The following is a 6927-nucleotide window of genomic DNA, read 5'->3' on the forward strand; positions in this document are numbered from 1 at the left end:
AGTTCAATAGAGAACCATAATTATGGGTTCTTGAAGGAACCAAATCTTTTTTTCAATTTCTATAGCTTATTCTTTATCGAAAAAAAAAATCTAAAAATATATAAATTAATATATTAACATTGTGAATGTGAAAAATATTTTTCGGATTCACCGTGTGAATCCGGATTCACGTTCTGAATTTTCGAAGATTCACATTGTGAATTTGACGTAAAAAAAATGAACTTTATATCATTGGAAAAAGGATAAAAAGTTATGAATTTCTGTATTTTTAGTTTTTTTTTTTATAAAAAATAAGTTCTAAAAGTTGAAAAAAAAGATTGGTTCTTTGATTCCATGGTTAATTATGGTTCTCTATTGAACCTCACCCTATATATATATATATATATATATATATATATATATATATATATATATATATATATATATATATATATATATAACGACCCATTTTTCACGTCCAAAAATTTTGTTATAAAACATTACATGAAAGCATTAATAGTTAAAACATTGTTTGATTAAACCATTTCACATTGAAAACCAAATTGAAAACCACAATATTCGATCAATCAAATATCAGAGTATCAATCCCAGAATAAACTCGTAATTGTGGAAACAAGAGAGTGTGTGTGTGTGACATGCTGCTACCGCGCCGGCTCCTTTCCCCTAGCTGAGGAGGTACCTGAAACCAAAACTGAAAACCGTAAGCACGAAGCTTAGTGAGTTCCCCCACTGTACCACATACCATATAATCTCATAACATACATACATTGTCAGGCATACCTGGGTGCCCGACCTACCCCTTCGGCCCTCTCGACCGGGTATTGCCTAGCATATCTAGGTGCTGGCCTCTCCTTCGGTCCTCTCGACCGGATATTGCCTAGCATATCTGGGTGCTGGCCTCCCCTTCGGTCCTCTCGACCGGATACCGGGGAACTATTCCTCCCCTCCACTACTATCACATAACATGTATCACGATATCAGATCTATCTAACATGGCTGGGTATAACTACCCTTTCGGCACTACCGACCGGATACCTCGGGGACTGTCTTCCCCCCCCCCCCCCTACTGTCACTAGCACATAACATCATATCATACTAGTACATAAACATAACACAGGTAGTAGTAATCCATAGATGAATATCACGAAGACAATCATCTACATACAACTCCTACTGGTGGGCCGGCATTGTGGCCGTAAGCCCACCGCTACTGGAAGGTAACTCACCTCAAAGTAGATGCTGATCTGATTGGGAACTGACTGTCTACTGCTGCTCCGGGAATCCTCCGGCTGCAATTCCCACAACATACTCAATCAAACACTGCTAACTGTCCTTTGGGTAAAATGACCATTTTACCCCTGATCATGCCCTAAGTCAAAGTCAGAGTCAACTTTCAGTTGACCCGACTCGCCGAGTTGGCTTTCCAACTCGCCGAGTCCCTACCCAAACGATTGTCCTGAATCCCGTTTCTACTCGTCGAGTTAGGCGACGACTCGACGAGTTCTCCTTCTAAACTGATATTCAAGTCCTTCATCCTACTCGTCGAGTTGTATGAACAACTCGTCGAGTTCATCTTCATCCGATGAACACTTATGTTGCGACTCGCCGAGTCTGTTCTTGATCTAAGGAGATTGCCTTGAACTCACCGAGTCAGGGCATTGACTCGCCGAGTTCCTCCATAGATGAGTTCAGCTTCCGACTCACCGAGTCACACCCCGTGACTCACTGCTCACTCGACACTACGAAAAGGGGATAAACTCGGAGACTCGCGAACAGACTCGCCGAGTCACATGAACGACTAGCCGAGTCGTTGCCATGCACCCACTAAATACACAGATTTGCTCGATTCCAGTCCATGTCATTCACAAATCTGGACTCCTAGAACACGAATCACACGTAAAGTTTCCAACTTTACGTGTAGATATTCATCAATACGGATTTTAGGGTTCAAAATGCCTCAAAAGGGTAGATCTAGGGTGAACAAGCAACATGGGTCCATAAAGGTAACAGATCTGAGCTCCTGGAGCTCAATCTTGCCTAGATCTAGAGGCCAATCAACTTATTACGACTTATATTGCACATACAAGCTTGGGGATTGGCTCAAGAATGACTTAAATGAAGTAATAAGCATAGAAACATGGGGAAAACGGGTTATACCTCAAAGGAACTGCTGAGAGAGCACAAAGATGTTTGGATCCCTTCCCTTCCTCTTGATCTACTTCCCTTTTGCCTCAAAACCTTCAAGATCACACAACAATTGCTTCAAACTCTAAATGAACAACTTAGAACGAGGGTTGGAAGCTCTGGGGTGTGAATGGGGGCTGGCTTGGGGCAGATGTGTCGTTTAAATAGGGTGCAAACCCCTGAAACTTAGGGTTTCATCCAACAGCTGTGACTCGCCGAGTCCAGGATATGGACTCGCCGAGTCGCCAACTTAAACGTGTCCCGGGTCCCGCATCTACTCGGCGAGTCGGACCTATGACTCGCCGAGTCCAAGGCTAAAAGAAGAAAAATACTCAAATAAGATTTACGTATCAGGAACCAGGTGCTACTATATATATATATATATATATATATATATATATATATATATATATATATATATATATATATATATATATATATATATCATTCTACTTTTATTCCTACAATCTTCCTATCAAATTAATTGATGATATGAATCATATTAATTAATATCATTAAATAAACATGTTAAACATAAACATGTAACTCAGTGTTTAGTGTTTAATTAGATAACAAAGTTCAACCCATAGTAATTATGATTTTGATGTATTAGACATTTTATAAACTCTTGGTATTACAAAACAAGAAATTTAATTTAAAAAAAAAAAACTTTAGTGAAAATTCTTTTATCATAAATTATGTGATTTTATATATGCTAATTTTGGTCCATTCATCTAGTTTTATAGTTTATAATTGTTGAATGTGGCTTTGTCAGACATAAATTTCCATATATAGGCTAACATAGTCATAGATATATTTTTTTCAGACGTTTAGATACTCGTTGATACAACAACCAATTGTCTCTTTGTGATTTATCTGAATGAATATTGTCCATTGAAATGAAAACAAATTAAGATCTATATTATCATACGTAAAAAATCAACCAATGACCTAATTAGAGAAAACTGTCTCATCATATACGTTATACCTGATGTTGAATGTCGTCTTCTTCTTCTGTTGGTGCTACTAGCTTTCGAGTCTAGGGTCAATTCGTAATCATCCAGCAAGCATCTATCCATACGAAGAAATTGATCGTTGTTTCCGAGCATTGTCTAAACAAACGAAGCCTCGACGGAGTTTAAGAAATGAAGGTGCCTCTCATTCGTCCATCGGTAGTCGGCGACTTCTTTAGCGTCCATCTGATTAGGGTGGTTCCGGCATCGCGTTGCAGGAAAATTACGCCTCCGTGAAATGAATCTCTCTTTCTCCAAATCGCAATTTTCTGTTCCGGTGAAGGGTTTTATAAAGGAAGGATATTGTTGCATTATTCCTGAAATATAAAGAACGCGGGTTAACGCGAGTGAATAGCACTCGCTTCTAATACTCGACACGTGTTAAAAGTCACCGACTTAAGAAAGCGAGTACATTACAATGTTGTATTCCAGCATTGATGAAAGAGAAATGCTTTAGAGGAGGATGGAAAAATATCTGAGGATAATGTAATTTATTTTGAAACTGATATTTAAAAAGTTAAAAGCAGATTTTTTAAACGTAAAGATTCCTGATATAGTAATAAAAGGCTAAAAGTGGAAAAACAATTCTATATTTCTTTGTCTAAACAAATTTTTATTCCTAATTTGGTTTAGAGGTTTTGGAAACAAATGATAACCGAAAAAAAAATTACAATGATATTGCTATATAATCACATTAATATTTGTAGGGTTAATGATCAACATATCACAGACACATAGTGAGATAAAAACCCGGTATTAGTTTGTGCATTTAAAATAATACATCTTTTAGCATTATTGTGTTGAAAACAGAAAATAGTCACAATTGGGTTGTGCTATAAGGCTGGAGGGTGTGGGGTACGGTTCAGCTGCGGTTTCAGCTGATGTGGCACTGAAACACCGCCCCCTCTATGCGGTTTTGGAAGTGCAGTTTGAGACTACGGTAGAAATTGGGAGCGCTCCCTTGCTCTCTCTCTCTCTCTCTTCCTCTATATCTCTATCTCTCTTTTCTTTCTCTATCTCGTCTCTCCACCCCTTGGGTGTTGTAAAAAAACACAGTAGGAGGAGAGAGTGTGCCAACACTCCCTCCAATCTAAGTACTCCCTAACCATTTTTACCCCTCTAAAATCAATCAAATCAAAATTTTGACATTTGATTTGACATTATTTTTTTTTTCTTTTTTTGTCTTTTATTGTTTTTTTTTGTTTTCCAATTTTGTTATTTTTAAATCTTTTTTAATTTGTATTAATATTATTATTATTATTATTATAAATTTCGCACAAAATTTTAACATCCGGACGACAATATAAATTCGAACGACTATATAAAATCAGTTTTTATATATTTTTTTATATTTTAATATTAATATTATTATTGTTATAAATTTCGAACAACATTTTATAAATCGGACATTATAAATTCGAATGGTTATATAAAATCGGAAGCAATGTATAGTGATCGACTAAATGTTTCAATCCGCATAACGCACCACGCAATTGTAATATCGTACGAATTAATATCTATAATTAGTAGGGACAAACTTTGTTTTTGTTCCGATTTTATATAGTCGTTCAAATTTATAATGTTCGATTTATAAAATGTTGTTCGCAATTTTTAATAATAATAAAAATAAAAGTATTAATATTAAAATATAAAAAAATATTTAAAAACCGATTTTATATAGTCGTTCGAATTTATAATGTCGTCCGAATGTTCAAATTTTGTGCGGAATTTATAACAATAATAATAATAATAATAATAAATTAAAAAATAATTAAAAATAACAAAAAAAAACAAAATAGGAAAAAAAAACAACAAAAGAAAAAAAAATCAAATTAGGGATGATGGAATTGAAAAGGGAAAGGGATACTTGTAGAAAACTCATTTTTAATATTGTTAAGTAATTGGTAAAATTAGTATATATATATATATATATATATATATATATATATATATATATATATATATATATATATAGAGAGAGAGAGAGAGAGAGAGAGTTAGGTTCAAAGGTTTTCACTATCTATTGTGTGCATGTATGATTGATTCTGGACCAATCATTTTAGTTATTTTAAGAAAGTAATTAATGCATATTAAATGCTGAAGATGTAATTAATATCCATTATATCCTCAACATGTAATATGCATTAATTACTTTCTTAAAATAACCAAAATGATTGGTCCAGAATCAACCATATATGCACACAATAGATAGTGAAAACAAAATAACCAAACCCTATATATATATATATATATATATATATATATATATATATATATATATATATATATATATATATATATAGTTTCAGGTTCATTTGAGACCATTCTAATTTTGTGAGACCGTGAGACCAAATCTAAAAATAATTTTAAAATGCAAAATAAATGGAAAAATCCAAAAATTCTTTTTTTAAATATTATTTTCGGAACTTGATTTAATTAAAAAAAAATAATAAATAATAAATAAAAAAATCCCGTTTTTTTTTAAAATACGTGAAATATTCTAATAGAATATTACACTGACATATTCTAAAATATAATTTTAAAATGCAAAATAAATGGAAAAATCTAAAAATTCTTTTTTTAAATATTATTTTCGGAACTTGAATTAACTAAAAAAAATAAAAAAAAATCTCGTTTTTTTTGAAAAATACGTGAAATATTCTAATAGAATATTACACTATACATATTCTAAAAAATAACTTTAAAATGCAAAATAAATGGAAAAATCCAAAAAAAAAAAATTAATATTATTTTCGGAACTTGAATTAACTAAAAAAATAAAAAATAATAAAAAAATGCGTCTCACGGTCTCACAAAATTAGGTCGTTTCACATGAACCTAACCCTATATATATATATATATATATATATATATATATATATATATATATATATATATATATATATATATATATATATATATATCTTTATACCTTAATAAACATTTAACATGTTTTGCTTTATTTTAAGAGGTATAACCCTCAAAGCATCATATACACACACTTTATGCATTCCGAAAATCATCAAGCTTATTTGTGGACACTTGAAAAGGTCAAATATATATATATATATATATATATATATATATATATTGATATAAAGAGATATCGTTAAATCTTATCCGGTGGTCAGGCAGCCTTTGAATTGGTATTCCTCGCTCTCAGCCAAATTAATCGGTCAACACTCAACCCTAGTTATACTTTATATAACATCTCCTCTCTACGGTCACAAGCGCACACCAGAAACCAGTCGCCACCATCATCGGATCATTCACTACCTCCACTATCTCCACCTTCGGTCCCTGCCGGATAAGAAAAGTAACGTGGTCTTTTTCAATTGCATTCCCACTTAAGCCACCCATTATGCAAAAGAGATCACTCATATTGTTTCTTGAGGGGATTTTTCTTTCTCTCTTATTTTACCCTAATTTCAAATCTGAAAAACGTCACTCTCTTTTCTCTCGCTAGAAAACGCTAGCGGGCCACCTGCACAATGGATCACTATCGTCGTGGTTGCGGTTTCACACTATCTTTAGTTACATCTCTTTGGTTGTTACCAACATTCTGACCCATCTTCGTTCCAAGATCTATGGCTGGAGATTGCCTATTTCATACCCGGTAGTCGTCCGTTACCGCAACCACAGAAACCCTATCGACATATTCCTCACAAAAGCTTCTCCCTTCACCGCATTTGCCTCCATCTCTCTCGATCTAGAAATCATACAGAAAACC

The 6927-nt window shown here is 33.4% G+C and overlaps 1 long non-coding RNA gene across 1 annotated transcript; it reads right to left on the bottom strand.

The window, feature by feature from the left end:
• Positions 1–447: 447 nt before the first annotated feature.
• On the bottom strand, positions 448–3469 carry LOC145088878 (uncharacterized). The gene is made up of 3 exons (XR_013701282.1): positions 3173–3469; positions 2158–2238; positions 448–679 (listed from the first exon to the last, which is right to left on the bottom strand). It is a non-coding gene; the product is annotated as an uncharacterized LOC145088878 (long non-coding RNA).
• Between the last annotated feature and the right edge of the window lie 3458 nt (positions 3470–6927).

Source organism: Lactuca serriola, chromosome 2 (genome assembly GCF_051521515.1).
Source record: "Lactuca serriola cultivar US96UC23 chromosome 2, Lser_US96UC23_V15, whole genome shotgun sequence".
Taxonomy (NCBI): Eukaryota; Viridiplantae; Streptophyta; class Magnoliopsida; order Asterales; family Asteraceae; genus Lactuca; species Lactuca serriola.